The following is a 21,000-nucleotide window of genomic DNA, read 5'->3' on the forward strand; positions in this document are numbered from 1 at the left end:
AAAGTAAATTTTACTAGTGATTCTTCTTTTTCCAACATTGCTTACACTGTGAGTTTTCACAGAGTGGGTGAGCCAATGCAACATCCGTCTGCTACTTGAAGTGGCCGTCTTGCTTCGTTCACTCCCTCCTTCCTTGTACCAGTTACAGCACTCATATGAGAGGTGATTTAGCTCCCAACAAATCACAGAGAACTATTCACTTTTTTGCTGGATTAGTTTTTTCCAGTTTAGTGAGTGGAACTGGCTTATGGCAGGATCACACAAACACAATAGCCAGCATCAGAGAAGCAACAGGAATGTGTGGCCAGGAGAAGGGGGAAACTGAACTGATCCTTCCAGCAGTGGCAAGCCACTAAACCAGTTCAACCTCAGAACAAGAAAACCACTTCACCCTGACTGAATATAATAACCAATGGCTCAGTTACTGCTGGCTGTAATATTTAGCCCAACAGCTGAATGTAGCAGTTTTTCAAAGGAAGTCTTGTCACCTTCCATATTTTCTGGGTATAAAGAAGAATTGCAGTACTTTGTAAGAGAAGCCCACCTTCTTGGCAATGAAAGCAATATTCCTGCACAATGACAAGCAGTAGTAGCGAGGAATGTAATTTGTGTCTTTCACAACACTGTTAGTAGTAAGTGCGGAGATACAGCTAAGAATGTGATTATTGGATTAAGATCAATGCAGAGGACTTTATCAGATGGAGGAGATCTCTCTGCCCCTCTGTCCCATCACTGAACTGCTTATGACCCCTAACTGCCTTCTAGGACACACAAACGTCCACTCTCACCAAATTTGTGGTGGCTCAGTTCTCTTTGGGTCCTTTCACAGGAAAAAGCAGCAACACATGTGGCCATGGGGAAGGGAGGGTGAACGTTTCCGTTAAAGGAAGACAACCACAGAGATGACACAGACCCAACCCTGTGAGAAGGCCAAAGGAAAAGGGAACAGAGAAAAGGCAATAGATCGGGGGCAGAGGCACAGTTATGCTCAGAGCCAGACTGTGCTACAGCACAGCAAAATCTAGTTCCACAGATACAATCCTGTCATTGCAGGAACTAATAACCATATCATGTACATTTAGAATTGCAGTGTTACCATGTATCACCATATGCCATAACCACCCACTGCTAATAGCAAGGATCTTTCAGTTGTTTTTTTCAAGCATGAAAAAGGGATCCTTTGCTGGCTGGATTTTGTCTGAAGGTTGTGGGAAGATAATGGCCACAGGAAATAAAACACAGCTATTGCCATCTTAGCACCTGCAGTTTTACCTCCACTACAGTGTGACTCCCCTAGGCATAAAGAATCGACCTGTTTGAACTGTACCCTGCAGATACTTCTCTAAATACAAGGTGATTTTACATGAGCTGTATCCTGGATTTTTCTTAAGTAGAAGGATCAAGAACATCTTAGTCTTGCTAAATTTTGCTAAGGATCCAGACTGATGCCAATTAAGTCACAAGCATAACTGTCTGACTTCTGTGATATAGCAACGTGCCATGTGAGACTACAGCAAGAGATACAGCCAGCAGCCCAGAACGCGGGACTGTCTGTGAGTAAAAATGGAATTCCTCAAACAAGTATTTTTCAGACCTATTAAGATATTTTATTTCAGGTGGTCTTGTGTACTTCTAGAAAAGCCAAATGTAGCCACAAAGGGATGTATTTTCTTTTAAGGACATCGTTTCCTTGGGTGTATTTGAAGGAAAGTGGATGTTAAGCACTTCGGAACGAATACTGGATAGCTCTGAGGGCTCCAGGCACTCAGCAGTGCATGAAGTACTGCCACCTTTTGGGCATTTTTTGCAAAAAAAACCCACCTTTTCCTTATTTTTTAGAAACCTAAACAGTGTGTAACATTGTTTCTTTTTCCAAAAAGTCCCTCTGTCACAGAAATTCTCTCTTCCTTTTAACTGAGAGGTATGAGAGATACTGGAAGGATATTTAATATCCTTTGCTGTGCTTGATTATTAGGTCATTTTCTTGGGTTGCAAGTCACCTTTTTTTACAATGCTGAGAAGGCTTTGTGTTTGATTAATGTGAAATAAAAACATATTACTAGTTTTATTCAGACTCACAACAATGCTGCTATACATGACTGCAATTTTTAGATACTGCTATCCTGGACTGAGATATTAAATACATCCTTCTTTAAAATAGGTGTCACAAATAATAATAACAACCAATAACCCTGCTCTAAACCACAAGACTGGAAACCAGTACCCTAAGACATTGACAGCCTTCAGTATAGTACAAAAAGCTGCTGACATCCATTCACTCCCACAGACAGTTAATGCAGGGGACTCTTTTTCTATTGTAAAAAAGAGCCACATCTTAGATTCCTCTGAAGCCAACAGGAATTCTGAATAAAAAGACCCACGTTGGAACTTTTCAGATTTTACTTGCTACTTCACTGCACGAATTACTGAATATCACTTAACTTCCTAACCACATGTAAGATTTACACAAAATTCTTTTTCTAGGGAAAAGACAACAATGCCAATTCTGGAAATTTCCAATGGTCCTACTCCTTGGAGTGAAGGAAATAGGAACTGAAGAACAGGAACTGAAGGAGAACACACAACACGTTGGACTGTCAGGGAACAGGAGAGTAAATTAGAATATTTACTTTTATCAGTTTAAATGATAATGTACTCAAAGTAACCGCTCGCTTCTCCTCGTCTCTGGGGTTATAACCTTTTTCAGTAGGGCCTGTAGCAACAGGGCAAGGGGCAATGGTTTTAAACTAAATGAGGAGAGATCCAAACTAGATACAAAGAAGACATTTCTTATGATGAGGGTGATGAAACACTGGCACAGGTTGCCCAGAGAGATGGTAGATGCCCCATGCCTAAAAACATTCACGGTCAGGTTGGACGGGGCTTTGAGCAACCTGAAGTAGTTGAAGATGTCCCTGCTCACTGCAGGGGGGTTGGACTAGATGGCCTTTCACGGTCCCTTCCAAACCAAATCATCCTGTAATTCTATGATTACACTTGAGAGGCAGAGAACTGAGGATTTTCAGACAGGTAAGCAAATTTGGGCTCTTTCAATATCTGCTCTTGCTCCTGCATTTAGTTAATGACTTACATCCCTGAGGCCAGAAAGAGACTGTTCATGTGAGGATTCCCCAGGGTACAGGACATTTTTTTAGTTTAGTGACAAACATTTTTGCAAAATTGTTCTCTTTTCTCAGAGGGTAAAAGGTCAGGGATTACTTTGACTGCGGCATTAGACCCTTATGGCTACATTTTCAAAGCTATGCTTGTGTTGGAAACACAAATCCTGTTATTGTTACAGGATTAGTGCACATAACTTTCCAAATGCTGCTTTGAAAATGGAGCCAAGAAATATTATTTGTGTGTACTTTCTGGAATTAATGTAGGCTGTGATTATTGGCCAGTCTTACAATGGCACTGTTACATATACATCTTTTGATATACTATGTATAGACACTCATTCAGACCTGTCTGGATTTCTTTAGAAGTTGGACATTTATTAAATGATAAGACATCAGTTTCAACCTACCTCTTCCTCTGCCACAGATCAATACAATTTGTCTTGACTCTGCTAACACTTTTTCTTGCCTTCCCCCCCCCCCCCCAGTTTTCTCTTAGGAATAAAGAAAAAAAAAAGTTTAAAATTAATAACATAATCTTCATTTCACTCAGTTCCACTAGAAACTTCAAATCTGCACTGCAATGATGGAATCAACCTGATGCTGGCATTACCAATTCCCCAGTTCCTCGAGCCTGATTAAACTTTTTCTCCTGTTCTGAATTAACACAGGTTTAGCATCTTATTGCATTGTACAATTGCCTCAGGTAAGAACTAGTTTTCTCCTTCTGTTACTTCACTGCATCTATTGCAATCACAGTGTTAATTTCTAACTATAAATGCTTAAAATTGTCCTCCACTTGTATATCAACTTTTAAATGAGAATGAGCCTGCAAACCATTGTTTTAACCACTAAAGTCACCAATAACGGTCTTGACAAGGAAACAGAGGAAACTAAAAGTGCCTTGTAATGGAGAGAACATCTACTTTCTGTTCCTTGATTACACTGAGGCATGACATGCATCACCTACCCAGCAGTACTAGACAATGGCACAGTTTGAGAAAGCTAGAAAGCCTAGAATCTGGGTACCACATAAGTAGGCATTTTCAGGATTTTAATTCTGGCCTTAAGGGCCCAATTTTACATTTGGCATACTACAGGCTTATATACTTATCCTGATTTGATTTTTTTCCTGACTTCGTCATCATCTTTTTTTTCTGTTTATACAATAACGTAGGAAGCTAGCTGCTGTTGGTTTCCTGTGCATCAGCAAGGTGGGAGGGCCTCCATGGGAGAGTAGTTCAGTTACCTGTGATGAATTCTTCCCCTGAATTGAATGAAAGCAGTAGAAACCTCCTTCTCCCAACAATTACAGAGATCCTAGGAAGGCTAATCACCCAACACAGGCACTTGCCTTGGAGTGCCTTGAATTAGGTTGTGTGAAAAGCACGTGAAGTCACAAAACAATGCCTCCCTTGCCGGGGTAGCCCAGCAACATCTAATTTTTATAAAAGTCAGTGAATTGTGGTAGTCATCGTCTCTAATATTGTCATGCTCCCATCTTATACGGAGCTGACATGCAGTCGATATAAAACAGCACTTATCCCACAAGCCACATTTCAACTATTTCAAGACTAAATCTACCACTGACCTTAGCTTTCATCTTCCTCTTTTGTCAAAATTTTCTAGGATTTAAATATAATCCAACTAGAAAGAACAGAGATTATTTCTTCAGTAAGTAATGATAATTTCTCTTGTGTTGGTGTGGTATGAATACAGACAGCATCCAAAAGCCTTACAGCCACTGGTGTAATAAACTTCTTTTTTGGTGTGATTAAACATCAAATAGTTTTAAAGAATCCATTTATAAAATTTGAATTTCAAATGCTTATTTCACTGCTGAAAATCTTTTATTATGTTCAGACAGCAGATTTATAAATCCTCCCAATCCTTAAACTGCACTGGCCAAAGTACTATCATTCATTAGATAAGGATAGTGACTACCACATTTAAAATGAATCCTAGTAGATGACAGGCGGTGGAGGGAGTATTTTCTACTGTGACACGAGCCAGAAATACAGTTACCTAAAGGAAATAGCATTGCAGGGTAGTAGATATTAAACAGGGAAAATGCCTGCATGATGATGACTGTGAAGGAGGCCATTCAGAGCTTCTACACAAGCAATATTTCTTACATAGTCTTGGCTACAACCCAAGACTATATACCACCACCCCCCCATATATATGTATAAAAAATATACAGACCATCCTGGTACATAATTTAAAACGTAAATTACAAATCCTTAACATATATTAATCCAACAATTGTGGGTTACTTACTATGAAAGTTCACTGTTACATGTCACAAGGAACAATATTATTTTACTGTATTGTTTAATACATTTGGTCTTGTGATGTATAGAAAACTGATGGTGTCAATCTGGATGTTATGCCTTATTTGGCAAGAAGTAGGCATTTCTAAGGGTTTTAATCCTTTCAGGATAAAGCAATAATTCAGTTCCAATTCTTGCAAGTTACACACATGCCTACATACTTGCACACAACATAAAAAAAATCAATGAGAATGTTCACATGACTAGATTTTAGGCATATCCATGAAGCTGGAAGAACTATGGCCTTAGTATGTACATGGACAGAAGTAGTTTTACAACGAAGTGGAGAAGGCTCTGTAACAACGAGACATCTTCTCCATAGAACCTGGACTAAAATCAAGGACCTTAAATTGAACAGATGCTTCAAAGTGATACTGAAGTATAAATAATAACAGCCTTCAGGATTGCTTCAGTCTGGTATTTAATTGTTTAAGGTTTCACTTTCTCTATGTTTGCAGTTGATTTTCACCTTAAAAAAGGCAGAATTAAAAAAGCAAAATCACTGTATGTTTATTAGGTAAGTAAAATCTCTCAGAAAATAAGTAGATGTTTTGAAACTAGTTTCTCTTTTAGTTCTAGTGCATAACAGAACAAGTTTGCAACAACTTATGGATATACGAAAACACACCATGGCTGCCTACCTGTATAAATGCCATGATCAACACACGCATGTGTTGGGATGGAATGACCAGTGTGTTTTGCAGCCAAACCATGCAAACGTTCAGCCTGGCCTAACAAAGAGCTCTTTCAAGTGTGCAACAGCAATCACAGATAAGGTTTCTACAGAAGGGAATGGGCTCAGTTATATTAGAACAGTTGTGCTCTCAGCAAGGTGGAACCAGCCTCTCTAGGCAGTTACTATGGAGTATACCAGTGCTACATAAAGGAGAGCCTGTGCAGGGTATGCAAAGATCTACCCACGCTTGATCCATCACACTTTGGAGAGCAACGTATTTTACAACAGCAAGCTGGAGGGAGTGGAGAAGGCAAAGGACAATACAATTCTGTAGAGCAAAAAGAAAGCAGACTTTCTTAAGTAAAAGCTTCAAGGTTTGTGGGTTTTTCCCTTCAGTTAAAAAAAAAAAAAAAAAAAAAAGTTAAACCAGACTTAGATAATATAAAGCAAAAAAGCAAAACCACAGGGCTGAACACGGGCAAATGAGAGCTACTTCTATCACACTAACCTAAAGCAACTTGAGTGGTGTCACATGTTCCTCCAGTGCATGGCTAAGGCAGGAATGAAAAGCTTAGCTCAAATTCAGTTTGGAAACGAGGAAAATGCTGCCATTTACGCTTTGGTCTCGTCTAGAGCAGTTCTGTTGGCATTCAGGATGCATCCACAATTTTTACGATATATGGTACCTCCCATCAATTGTTTGGATGCATTTCAGCCCAGAGTGCAGCAATAAGGTCAAGAGAAGTTTAAAATTTATTACAGAGAAAAGATTGCTGCTGTGGGACCTCTCTGGCATGGAGCCCCGGAGAGCAGAAAGCAGCCCCCCGTAACTGCTGGTCTACACAATCTCCATTGTTCTCTCAGGTTTCACAGCTGCAAAGGTTGCTTCCTCTTCCAGAAAGTAAGAGCTCTCCTCCCTGCAAAGCCGCACAGCAGCTCCATGACAGGAAGGATTTTTCTCTTTCTGTCTCATTTGGTGGGGAGGGGAGGGCGCTGACCTTGTACACTCTGCGCTGCCTGTGGTGCCCTGCTCCAGAACCAATTAACTTGGCCTGAACAGCCCAGTGGGTCTCAGGTGGCTAGGGCTTGATAAGGCATTTCCTCTCTGTGTGCTAGTCTTGATAAAAATTATTCGAAAGACACACTTCCTAAATTATTAAATCTTTTTTTTAATTTAATAAAAAAACTTTTGCCTTTATATACCAGTTTGAAGATAGGCCAAGAACATATGAATTAAACATTTAAAATCCCTGTTTAATTGATTAACTGTGCTCCTCAGGGACACTCTTGCTAGTTCCTAAGAGGATCCTTCACCTAGCAGTCCCCTTTAATGGAGGCAGCTTAGGCTAAACATGTTTCCCAAAATTTTTAGCAACTTGATCCCTTTCTACACTGGAATTCCCCCAAGCCTCCTAGCAGGAATCGCCTGCAATTCCCAGCTGATAACAGTCTGAAAGGCAGGATATTTGTGGCATAGGGAAAGTACAGTTTGAAAAATCTCTGGAGTTTAAAAAGGGGTATATCCATGCTATAAAATGGGAGCTGTAGCCCTGGTATCCCAACACCCTGCTGTGGCATAGTGCCATCTCGTGGGCACCAGCCATTTCCAGCAGAAGGCAAAGAAAGCAAGGAACGGAGGAAGGAAGACGGCAGGAGAACTGGTCGTTTCAGAAAAAAACCTAAACCCCGTTTCATCTGCTATGTTCTTGAAGTAGCAGAGCACTCAAAGCAACTTACAGTATCTGATTACTTAGTTACCATTGCGTATGTTTATCCTCGAGTGCCTTCATGGTCTTTTCAGGCAACATGTATGTGAAATCTAGGTGTGACCACTCCAGAAAGTGCAAACATAAAAAAATTCAAAGATTTGGCCCAAAATCTGAAGTTTAATCATGAGTAACTCTAAGTAACAAAGGCAGTAAAAAAAAGAAAAAAATGAAATAAAATAAAATAAAAGAGCTCTGAGAGCTTAGGATAGTCCTGTCATGTAATTACTATTGGGTAATAATATTTGTGCATCATTTTTCATATTTAATGCAGTAACAATGAATCAATTTACCGACAAAACATCTCTGTGAGCTAGGTACCAGAAAAAGCTACAAAAAAATTATTTGTTTTAATTCACAAATTTGGTGGTCTGAGAAAGACAATGTGTCATTGGGTTTTTTCTGATGAAGTGATTTCATATTATTCCCGGATGATCCTATTGCACTCCAAAGGCAATTGAAACAATTTTGATCTGTAACGATTTTAAATCACAGACTTTCATTGGAAAGCTAACCTCTCATGATTCTGAATTCCCACTTCGGCTGTGTACATAGGCAATATTTTGTCAGTCCAGTAAGCTTTTTAGTTACTATACATCCCAAAATAAATGCATCACTAATCAACAACTACTAGAACAGCATCATGTCTGAATCTAACCTTTTGCAATAAAGTAATAAAAAAACCACATTATCCAGATTAAGAATTACTTTGTTTTCCTAGGTTGATCACAATCTCTCTCACTGCTTTGGTTAAATTTTTTTTCTGACATGACTGGAAACTCTTTTGCTAAAGGAAATGTATCTGCCTTTATTAGATTAGGATTTGGCAGCAAACTCTGAAATATTATAGTCTGTCATATCAGATGACACCAGGGCTTAAAACTCTTCACATTCCTTTAGTTACACATTCTAGTAGAGCTCTGCACAAATTCTCACATTTGAATTTTAAAAAAGCCTCATTTTTGCTTTCTGCCTCATGCTGAATGAGCATAAAGAACTCTGGCATTTTATGTTGTTGGAAAATCTCAGTTGTTTTTAGAGTAGAAAAAATTAACTTGGCTTACTTCCATCGTGGATGTATGTGTTGCAATAAAATTCGCTTTCTTGAGAGAAGGTGCCCACACTCCCCATAAAACGCAGGAAATTTAGGCATTCAAACCAGCAAATTTAATGGACTGACACCTAGGCTACCAGTAAAAGATGCCAAAAAAAAAAAAAAAAAGAAGGGATCTAATATTTGCACCCATAAACAGTTAGCGGCCTATCCTCATTTGGGATTCTCAGCTACTGGCTTTCTTCTAGAGCTGGTGTCTATGTCCCATCAGCCTCTTCTCGTAAAAAATAAGACAGAGGATTCACACTGTTTCCCAAAATGCAATACTTAGTAACTTCATGGTTAAATCACTTGCTTTTGTAGGGGAAGGTACATGTTTGAATTCCTCCTCTGGATAAATTGAAGCCTTTATTTTTTGTTCTTCCATGACTGATGTGAGTTACCTGCTTTTCAGGTAACTGATCAACAGTGTTTTCTCCTCTCCCTCTGGCTCCAAACTAGAGAACAAGAAATTCAAATCCTCTGCTCTAGGCAAGAGCTCTGACTACTGTGGGTTTTTTTGAGGGGGGCACTTTATATGTCTTGTTCCTACCTGTCTTTTGCATAGATGGATCTAGACCTGGTTGCCATTTAAAAAAAAAAAACAAAACCAAAATCAAAAAACAAATCTCATACAAACCCACAGCCCTTTACCTAACATTTCCAAGATTCCTTAACCTACCAATATAGTTTAATTTCAAGCTTGTTTTGTGGATATTCCTTATAAATAAACTAAGTTCTTCAACTTCTGACAAAAACACAGACTTGACAAGGTTTTTTTCTTTTCTTTAAAATGGAAAGACTGGCTTGTCAGACACAGTAAGATTTTAAAATGCTACTCCTATCTTAGAATATATAGCTGACATTGACAGAATGTTCTGTGATGTGATCTCTCTCTCCTACTTCCAGCTAGGATTAATAAAGTCCTTACCTCCCCTTTGGCCTCCAGATCTTATTCCAGCAGGAAATCACACCTTAAAGTAAGTGTCCTGCCAGAGACTTCATAGATTCTCATTAACAGTGAAAGTGGCAGGCATGTTCCATCACAGATCTTCCCAAATGTGTTGAAGTGAAACGGGGGGGGGGGGGGGGGGGGGGGTGTGTGTGTGAGGGAGGAGGAAGGTGTGCTCATCTACACATATAAGATATAAGCATCATCTGCCTTTATAATTAACCTCCTTTATTGCTAGACAATATAGATATAATAATTAGATTTACCCTTAAGTTCTTAGGAGTTTCTTTTTGTACGCTTCTTCCTGTATTGCTACAACCAAATAAATTATTTTATTAAGACCTATATTTTAAAATATCATCCTAACAGTTATCATGAAATACTTTACACAGATACATTTCTGAGCATTATAATACTGTACAGTACAATGTACAGTGCATTTCTCTGAAAGGAACCTAATTCCAGAAATATTAACATAATTAACAAGATGTTTTTAAAAACCCATCTAGTGGGAGGGGAGGAAAGCCCAAGAGGAGTAAAATAGGAAAGTTTTCCTAGAGATAAGTCAAAATGCTTGAAGGACTCTGTTAACCAGTTTGGTTAACATTTGGGCCAGACCCAGTGACAGGCCTGTATTGAATGCCATGTGCAACTGTCAGTTTTAAGCATGGTATGACAATGCAGCCACGTGTTCAATTAAGATTTTGCATTACTCTGGAAAGTGGTATCAACTCTGCGGGTTTTAGGCTTTTTTTCCTTTTTCAAAGAGTAACATTTCCAGGATATAACTGATTTATTGTTCTGTACTGTGAGTTATTATTCTAGATTTCCAGGGGGAAAGGACTGGTATTTTTGCCTTCAAGATTGCTCTAAGAAAACACCTGCATTTAGAATAAGAAATTTTATAGAGCTATGAGATATTGTCCAGGGTACAAGTGGAAATATTAAGAGTTATATCCCATCTGAGGCTGAAATTAATATATTTTAAATTTCTGTTTCACTCTTGCACACATGGAATATGTTTAATATAATTTTCAATGCCTGTAGACTTCTTTAAAGACTAACTGAGATAAATTCACTGTCAGAAGAAGGAACTGACTATTCACACAGGAGTAATTACTTTTAGTCTTATCCCACATTTTAGCCTGAAACCTAGTGAGCATTTTTGTTGCCACCACGGAGAATCTGACATGAGAAAATGCCTCTAATTGTAATCCCGTAACCTCGAACTTACTTTTAACTTAACTCTAGCTGCTAGCATGATTCCACTATAAAAAGAACTGCTTGAAATCAGTTGTGAATGGCACCAGAAAAATAAACTTCTTTCATTTGTCTTCACTTCATACACTGTATCAACATAGGTGAGATTTGATCAACTAGCCAAGTTCAGCAAAAGATGTGGGTATCTGATACATTATCAACAAAAACTGTATAGCGTGTTTTCTCAAGCCAAATTTTGTACTAAGTAGCAGTGTCCAACATAATGGCTTAGTTCGGCTCCCATGACAGGACTTCTGTCAGGCAAATGCACCTGAGGTCCAAAAGGCTGGCTGGATTCATTCAGGTTCCAACACAACAGAGCCACATAGCCTGTCCTACACTTCCATGCGCACCTAGAAATCACAGCTGAGCCACACCTGATTTTTGCCAGGGCAACATATTTTAGTAACTATTACAAAATATTCTGTAGTTTTAGTGAGCTTTACAAAGAGTAGGGAAGGACGGTGGTGCAGAATAATCACATCCTCCTAATGGCAGTTGTCCTTATCTAATTTTTCAGATTTCAGGTAAGAACATGTTATGGGGTTTTGATAGATTTTTGGGTTATTTAAAATAAATATTCGCAAATAAGACACATCTTGCATTTTAGCAATGTTACAAAGCTAATTCTGCCCAAAGGTCCTCAATGTTTTACAGATTCCAACCACACTTAAAAGTCAGATGTTCTTCTGACTAGCTTTTGATCCAGGCAGATACTGTCTTTTTGTTCTAGACATTTAACCTCTGAAACACATCATGCTGTTTACATGTTTAAAGCTCCTTCAGACTAACTACAGTAAATATGCAACATCCTTCAACATGATCATAAATTATTTATTATTACTATACTGCACAATGTGAAAAATAGATGTTTCTGTAGAAACAAGGTTATTATTTGCTGTGACTGAGTTTAAGCCTGATAGCTTTCGCTAGTACACAGAACATGCTGTTATTTTGTCTTTTTCATTCACACCAGAACTCTTCCTCCTCTGAGTCAGAAGCAAATACAGTTGGGCATTGTCACTCTAATTCTGCCTACAGGTTTCATAGTAACCTGCAGTGCAGTTTGCAAAAGACACCATTTTTTATTACTGAAGTGTATGGAATGTTTTTCTGAAACAATTTAGTTCAGTTTCTTTTTTTCTGAATGTCACTAACTGAGATTATTCCTCCTTTGTAACTACTGATTTTCATTGTATGGAAATCTTAGATTCTTAGTCTTAAAAAATATTTTCTATTGCATTGCCGTGAAAATATATCATCCTGTTACTATTTCGTGCATACTATATAGTAACTATTTTCCTTAACTTGCCTGCTTACATCTGTACTGTACTAACATGTTTTCTGATTTTATGCTTCAATTTATATACCAACAGTTTTTTAAAACCCAAGATTGTTCTTTGTAGTATCAAATTACAAGAGCATTACAGACAGGAAATGAATTATGTTGAATAAGCTCAGAATTCCTGTTTGAGCTACATCCACGAAACACAACGGTATGCATCTGTCTGTGGCAATGATAGAATAAGACATCTTGTAAATGTTTACAGTTATCATTTCAGTATCTATGTATGATTTCTCTCTTAAATACCGTTGGCTTTCTCTTGCTATTTATGAAGGAGTCCTGCTCCACAGAGAATAGAAAAACAGCCAAACCAAGCAGGACACTAAATACATCTCAGGGTTCTGCTGACATCAGAAACCACTCAAGCTTTGCTCAAGAGACTCTTCATGTATTTATAACCCTGTAGTTTACAGTTTCCTTCCATTTACTCTATACATTGGTGACCTACCGAATGTATGCATGACAGCCAATATGGATCCCTTATATGCCAACAGCTGTCTGACGTTAGGGCCCACACTCCAACCAGGTTTGAAAATGCTCTGAACAAAAACATTTATCATGTAGCAAAAACTATAGGAGCTGCCTGCTACATACCATCCATAAAAACAAAACTATTGGAAAGTGAGGCTGACAAGATAAATGTAACTCAAGAGTCACTTCAGAGATGAGAAAAACATTTGAGTTCTGCACAAATAGTGCTGGTTTTCTTCATTATATTTCTTTGTTAATAGATTTCTGCTAAGCCTCAAGGCAGAACTTTTTTGGCCATGTACTCAGCCTTTCTGCAAAGGTGAAGGCGTCATTTAATGAGAGATGCTGTACAGCTGCTACCTGCTCAGGTGATCTTAAGTAGTGTTATGACAGTAGTTACAGTAGCCTTGTTCTCCCAGTGACTCCATGGATGTCCTCTCTACTCCGTTTTCATCATTCTGAGTAGTTGATTAGAGCCATTAGAGAATAGAGCCATTACCAGCAAGCACAAGTTTAAGTAACGAGACTATTCAAGGTCAATGCATCGGTCCTAACAGCTTTCTGGTAGCACACAGAACACAAGGCAAGACACAGCACTCTGTGAGTACAGTGAAACCCACATATAGGGTTCTTGGCTAAGAGGAGTGATTGATTAGCCAGGATGTTTCTGGTATGCATGTTTGGATGACTGTGCTTCTCAGCATTATATCTCAATGGTAAAAATCTTCCCTCACTTACATAAAAGTAGAATAATTTTTTAATCTTAAGCATAAAATACTACAGTGTTATTCAAGTTGATGAAAAGTGTGGTTTTAAATGGGCTTGACAGAACAGTTTCTGTTAACACCTCTTCAAAGGTAAACTAGGGCTTACAGCAGGATTAAATCAAATGCCACTGGACCATTTTGTACTTTGTTAGGAATACATTTTTTCTAGTTTGTTCACTATATTAAACCACTGTTTAGTTAAAATAATCCCCCCCCTTTTAATTGCAGTTAGCCCTCCTGCTTCAAAGCTAGCTAGTTGCTTCGCATCTTCTAACTGTATCTAGGTGTCTCTTTGAAAGGCACAAAGTTGCCTACAAAAAAAAAGACTGAAAAAAGAAGACTGAAGTGTTAAGGTAAGGGGTAGCATCTGGTGCCAAAATTCCTAAATTTGGGTTCTGAAAATCCTGTCCCAACAAAGGAGTTACTGGGGATAATTTTTTTCTTTTTGTTAAGTTGTGGGTTTTATGCTGTGAAGAATGAATTAGCATTAACTGTAAGTGGGAGTTGGAATGACTGAGCCTATACCACTCTTGATGTGTGCCCTGAAGCATGTCATTGCTCTCTATGCAACACTTCCTTCAACTGCAAAATGAGCATATTGCAGTACTTTCCTCAGAGCAAGGACAGAAAAATAGCCAGTAATGTAAACATGTAAAAAAATGTGTGATCCTTAACACTTCTAAAACGAGAAGGGTGGCGGGACTGGCAGCCTTTGGTATACTGATTATTTTTAGTACAGTAGAATTAAGAAACGGTCAGAGAAGTTACCAGAACATGAAGATCATCTGGGTTTTAACCTTTCACTAAACATTTGTCAGTTATCAGTTTCTAGAGGCAGGATTACGGGAGAGTGAACAGCTCTTAGGACTGGGTACCCAAACATCCTCCAGCTTTGTCAACACATAAATTCAATGTGAGACCAGAAGCCTACACCACCAGCTGCAGGACTGTTTGCAGGCCAACAGGAGCAAGCACTCTACTTGGTACTGCCTCTGCATGGAAATAATTAAGAACCAGTTTATGAGTCATCTATGATATGCTGTCTCTTCAGTCTGTGCTTGGTTCATAAATAGATTGACTGTAAATACTCATGAAACAAATTTTTCAAAACCAACTTGTAACCTCATAACCAAACACTAACTGGATAAACCTCTGTACAAATATAATGGAAACCGATCTCTGGATTATAAGTATAAGAAATAGAGATCATAACATCATAAAACCTCACTAGACATTTTTAGAATTATTTTAAAACTTGAAAGACACTATTAAATGACATAATGGCACTAAATTAACCCAGTTCTGCAATGGCATTTGACAATCCTTACAAAATTGTGCTCTGCTGTGCACAGGAGATTTAAAAGATTAGGAGTGCTTGTTTAGAAAAAGATGAAAGAAAATGTGGTCTAAGAAAATTAAATGGCATATTTTTACATTTATTTTTATTCATAACACAAGAACAAATGGACATTCATAATTATGACAGACTAACAGATGCATGTAATGTTTGTGTTGACCTGTAAATTCAATCCTGTGACCATTATTTTGCCTGAAGATTTTCTAATTTTATTTATTCTTTCCTTTTGCATTTTTCCACTTTGAGGCAATAGACACTGAATGGTAAAGTCTTTCCGTTCAGCAAGAACTCTGTTAATGAGAAATATGCCCCAAAAATGGCAGTGTCAATCATTCAGGTGGGTTCATTCCAGAAAAATAGGCTGCCTGCAATATCAGAAAACTGTTTCTTCTTGTTTGCATTTGTTGTGAAAGGGCAGAGGTGAGGTAGGCAATGGACCTCATAACTTCTGGAACTGCTAGAGACCTTTTGACAGAGAAACTAGAACGTGACAGATGGTTCCATACTGCGGTCTGTGTAACAACCCATCAGCAGAGTACAAGATTAAGGGTGTACTGTAGAACCTGTTAAGCCCTAAGCAGAATCCACGGGCTTTGTAAATATTGAGAATACACATAGGAAGTGTTTGGCATGCAGGTGTTTATTACCCTTGCTTTGTTTAGATAAAAACTATGGCTGATTAAAAATAATTTTCTGAATGTGTGGATTACAGTTTTATTTGTAACCTCCTCATTGCAGGGGTTTATTGATCAGTCACAGCACAGGTCATGATAAAATGCAGGGTCCTGCATTAACAGAAGAATGCTGCGGTATTAATATAGCTCAGACCATAAGCATGGAAGCTGGCAGGGTCAAAAGGTAGGCTTTACTACAGCTAGTGAAAAGGTCTACCACATTTTGAGTTCTTTTCCCACCTCCAGTAAGGAGTTCAGAACAAATCAGAAACACATCCTGCCTATTCCTTGTCTTCTAGCTCATGAAGAATAATAAATCATTAGGGGAAAATAGTTTCCTATCTATTTAATGTGACAAAGAAAAACAAAACAATATACTGGACACCTCTGGAAAGGTTCATAGCTGTTGCAATGTACTAAGCTGAGTCTTTTTCATTCTGCTAAATGATGCAGTCATAACTGACACATAAATAATAAAATCCTAACGTTGGCAAGTACAGATAAAAGAAAATAACCAAGTGGTCCTCTGATTGTACTCAGAAGGAAGGATAGGGCAAAGGCAATGTTATAATCCACAGCCTTTTGAGGCTGATCAAACACATAGTATTAAACACCTAGCCCTAAGGAAACCTATGTTATGCTACAAGTCAAAATATGCTGACAGCCACAGCTTACAGGGAAAGGAGAGTTAGGAAGTGATTCAGTAGTTCTGTATCACTCAGCTCTTTACTCCTACAGAGGAAACTGAATCCATAAGGTACCAGCCAACTCTGTGAAGCAGGAACCATGCAAAAAGCTGCTAGAGCGGGGACCATGAGTTGAATGCTTTCTGCTTGGTTTTTTTTCAGTTGATAATGTTGCTAAAAGTATATTCTCATTGTGTTCCTTTGCAGCCATCTTATTTTAATTTAAACTCCCATGGAACCCAAATATAGGACTACGTTTTAGCCTGGGGAGTACTTAGGTTACCAAATAAGGTGTTGAAACTGGAATTAATATAATAAATTTATTGTGGCCCTAGTGAAAAAAAAACCCAACCAAACAAAAAAAATCCCAAACCTGAAAGCAGAGTCTCTGTAGCAGAACAGAAGATTTGCATTATAGCCACAAAACACTGACTTTCTCATTTTTATAGTAATCATTGCAGCGAGAAAGAAATGTAATATTCTAACTTTAGATGTTATTACTAAAAATGGATTTCTTGTTGGAGAGAAAGTGCAAGAATTTACAGTTACAGCAACCTCAGTAGTGGCAATTCCATACTGAAAATAAACAAAGATCTGAAATGTATGAAAACCTCAAAAGGAATATAAAGGCAGCTGTCATACCACAGCATGCAATAGTTTCTATATGGTTATTTCAACATGTACGAAGTACCTGCCAGCTAGTATCTTAGACGTATTTCTGAACTTTCTAGGGTAAAATTTATTTATGTAGATTGAAAATAAAGCACTCAAAGTTTAAGAAAAGCTAGACTTAGGCTGCTGTTAAAATGTCATTCTCTCCTTATGCCTTCCCAGCCTATGCACTAACTGAGGCAGGGTACCCCTCTGCAAATAATAGGCTATTATGTAATTGTACACTGTATCATAATGTATTCACTCTAGAAGGCAAAATTAAAGATACATTTACTTTCATGGGAAGAAAAAAGCAAGTAATGATGGTGAACGTTTTAGAAGCCTGTATTTGTCAAGAACAGAGAATTAAAAGGCTTTTAGCGAATGGACTTTTTCTAACTGGTAAAAATATCACATTGATACTCTCCACAGTTGCGACTCCAGCACTGGTAGCAATAATGGAAGTGATGTTAGAAGCATGGCTCAAGGCACTGAGGCTCAAACTGCTGTCATCACCAAGGAGAAATGCTACATCTAATGGTGGGTTCTCACTCAGCTAGCTTGATTTAGCCTGGTAACCCATCAAGATTCAATACTGAACTTAAGTAGGATTTTCTGGAAATTGTGTATAAATTCTTAATGTGACTGCTGGAATACATTGTTCAGATCTTGTCCTCTTTACGTTCAGGTTTTGAATTACTTTATGTAGTATCTTATGGTATTTAACAAAGAACATCTCTAATAATTAGAATATGTCATTTTGTACAGGTTTGCTTTAGTAGAAACACAAGCATGCTGAGATCTAAGAGGACAACTTTCACAAGAGCTTGTATCCACAATGACCTCAGTTGTCTCAGTTTCAGAATGAAAATAAGCTAAAGCTTTTCACTCAGGGGTTTCTGTTCCTCATTCTAGTAGGTTAATAATTTAAATACAAATAAATAATCATAAACTTTTACATTGTTCCTGTTGCTGCAATAACAAATCTCAGTATTATCCTAAAAGAGTACTTCACAGATACAGACCTACTGATCAGCAAAGGCTGGGAGTACTCCAATTACACATTTTGGTTCATATTTATTGTCAGTAATAATATTAACTACACTACTTAATAAACTAAATTGCATAAAATTGAAATTTACCTTCTAAAATATGCAATTCCCATATGCAGCCACTGGATGGACTTATGGAGCCAGTGAATATTTTTTGATTGTAGACATGCACAATTAGGTGAGGAGCTGGGAAGAACTTTCCCTCCTGGGAAACTCCTGGGCAGCAGTTTTCTTTTCTTTGTAGAAAAGGCTTGAGCCTAAAAAGCAAGGTACAAGAAGGAATTTTAGCTTCTCCTTTTCAATTATCTTTATTTTTCAACATAATTAGTTTAAGAAAAACTAGGCTGTGGAAATGAAAAAAAAAAAGTGATAAGAACTTTAGATTGTAGAAGAACATTTCAGAACAGGTCAGTTCCAAATGTGATTATTTGGCATTAAAGTTGTAGGGTAAAAGCACTAAAAATTGTACTGAAAAGAAGCTAGGGTTTTTTTGATAGATCAGTTTGCAAACAGAAGCAGGTCATGGTTATTTAAAGTTCTGCTTGATTTTTAAAACTTGTGCTACTATAAAATGTTCATATTCTTTAAGAATAAATTAAGAAAGTATTTGCTTAATCTGTCTTACCTTTTTCTGCATAGTAAGTGTAAAACAAGTCCTGCAATAAGGGTACGATCATCCATGAACATAAAAATTTTATTTCCTTCTTTATTACAGCTGGCTGTTGCAATTACTTCTGAGTATTTTGAGTGCATTATATTTAATGTATATAGATGTACAATCTATTTAATGCATTTTTCTAGACCAGTTACCATTTCAGTGTATACAGCAGTGGTAAAATACATATGTGATTTCATACCCTGTGTTCTGCTGTCGTGTAGCTAAGAGAAGCAGTGGGTATCAGTTGTAGCAGGAAAACTCAGTAAATTCTCCTCAAAGAAAGTCCAAAGTAATTAGGGTTGCTGTGGGGAGAACTAAATGAAGTCGAGGAAAGTATACATGTATGAGCCTAGAAGAAAGAAGAGCTGTTGCATAAATCTCCCCATACCTGCTGTTCTAAATCTGTAGCCAGTGACAGTGGCTAGCATGGCCCTTTCACTCCCTCTCTGCAGATGCACCCAGTTACAGGATTCAAATGTAGATCTCGTGGTTTTATCATTTTATCTGTGTGCCATCACCCTATTCTGTCCCAAACAATTTAGAATGGCACCAAACCTAACTACAGCTGAAGTTACTCTGCACACTGGAATTTCCTTTTGTCTTTGTACTGTGAAGGTCATATGCAGAGTCTGTGTTGTGAGTGAACGTCCTCTGACTCTATCTAATTGCATGGGATAGTCTTACTGGGTACCTATTATAGCCAGGATGAATGAGATACAGTTAAAAAAAGCACGTGAGCAGGGAAAGAAGGTTGGGTCAGGTTCAGTGCTACTGTCTATTGCTTTCAGTCCTCTTCTGGAACAAAACATGAAAGGAGACTACAGACATTTCTCAGCTTACCACCTCTTCCCCATCCTAATTTACTTAGCTGTGTACAACAGCAACTCTGTAGATTAAATGATACCTGCAGAAAAATTACTCTGGATCTCACCAATATTTTGCTGCTTTCTGTAAATTCCTGTTGTTTTTAGAAAAGTGAGCAAAGACTGATACAGGGGCCAAAACAAACTTAGCAGCCACATTTGAATTTATACGTGCACTTTAACACCATTCTAAGTCAGGAGCTTGATATCATGAACTAATGCCTGCAATGATCACACAGGCCCCTGCAAGAGGATGGAATGGCACCTCTTACAATTACAATAATCATGGTGCCCATCACTGGACATGAAATGTGTGCAATGTGTCTTGGTATGCCAGGGCTCCTGAATGCCATATGCTGTCCTGACCTCAGATGGGGGAATACCATCTGGCATCACAGCCCTGCAGTTGGCACTGCAGGCTCCCCTCTCTCCCTCCCCACTTCCCACCCTGCCTCTCTGACAATTACAGAAACAGTGATCTTGCAGGAATGAAGTCAGGCTACACGAATATTGAATGACTGGGTCAGAGACTAGGAAAGGGGCTGGCAACTCTAGAGACTCCCTGATACATATCTTTGCCTAAAAGCAAAACTGTGACAAATCAGGTTCTCCTGTACCTCTCACTAGGCAATGAGATCCCCTCCCTGTTCTCCCCACTACATACAGTGCCACGTCACAGGTGTGTGCCTCCGTGCTAAAATCCTCCCAGAAAACACCATACCTCAGCCAAGAATGCTTCCCCCTGCGAAGCCCCTGAACATGACTTGCTATTCTTGGCTTGTTCTGACCTCCTTTAATTTCCTGACCTTGTTCTGGAACTAGGTGTTGGTCCACTTTTAATCACGCCAGACCAACCGAACAGCAATCTTCTCATACCACTGCTGATTTAGAAAGCCTTTGCTAAGCTGCTGCATTGGGAATCTTCCACCGTACAGAGATTAGGTCACAGACTTCCTTCCAGGGTAGGTGGCACCATGAGCTGCCAGCTCCAAGCTGGGACAGTAAACCGGGTGGGGCAGCATCCTAATATTACAGAAGGCAATGTAGACAGAGCCTATGGAATTACTAGTACCACTAACCTAACCACTTACATAAGCAAATCAAGTGAATCATCTACCTTACTGGTCTACCAAGCCTCAGACACATATGATACTGGATATATAATGGTGGACTGGCTCACATGAATTAGATTTTTTAAGTGCTTCTAAGGTACATGTTAGAATTCAAGCTACTTAAAAACACATGCTCAGTTTGAGAGTGGTCCTCCTTCAGACAGA

Source organism: Falco rusticolus, chromosome 1 (genome assembly GCF_015220075.1).
Source record: "Falco rusticolus isolate bFalRus1 chromosome 1, bFalRus1.pri, whole genome shotgun sequence".
In the NCBI taxonomy this organism is placed as follows: domain Eukaryota; kingdom Metazoa; phylum Chordata; class Aves; order Falconiformes; family Falconidae; genus Falco; species Falco rusticolus.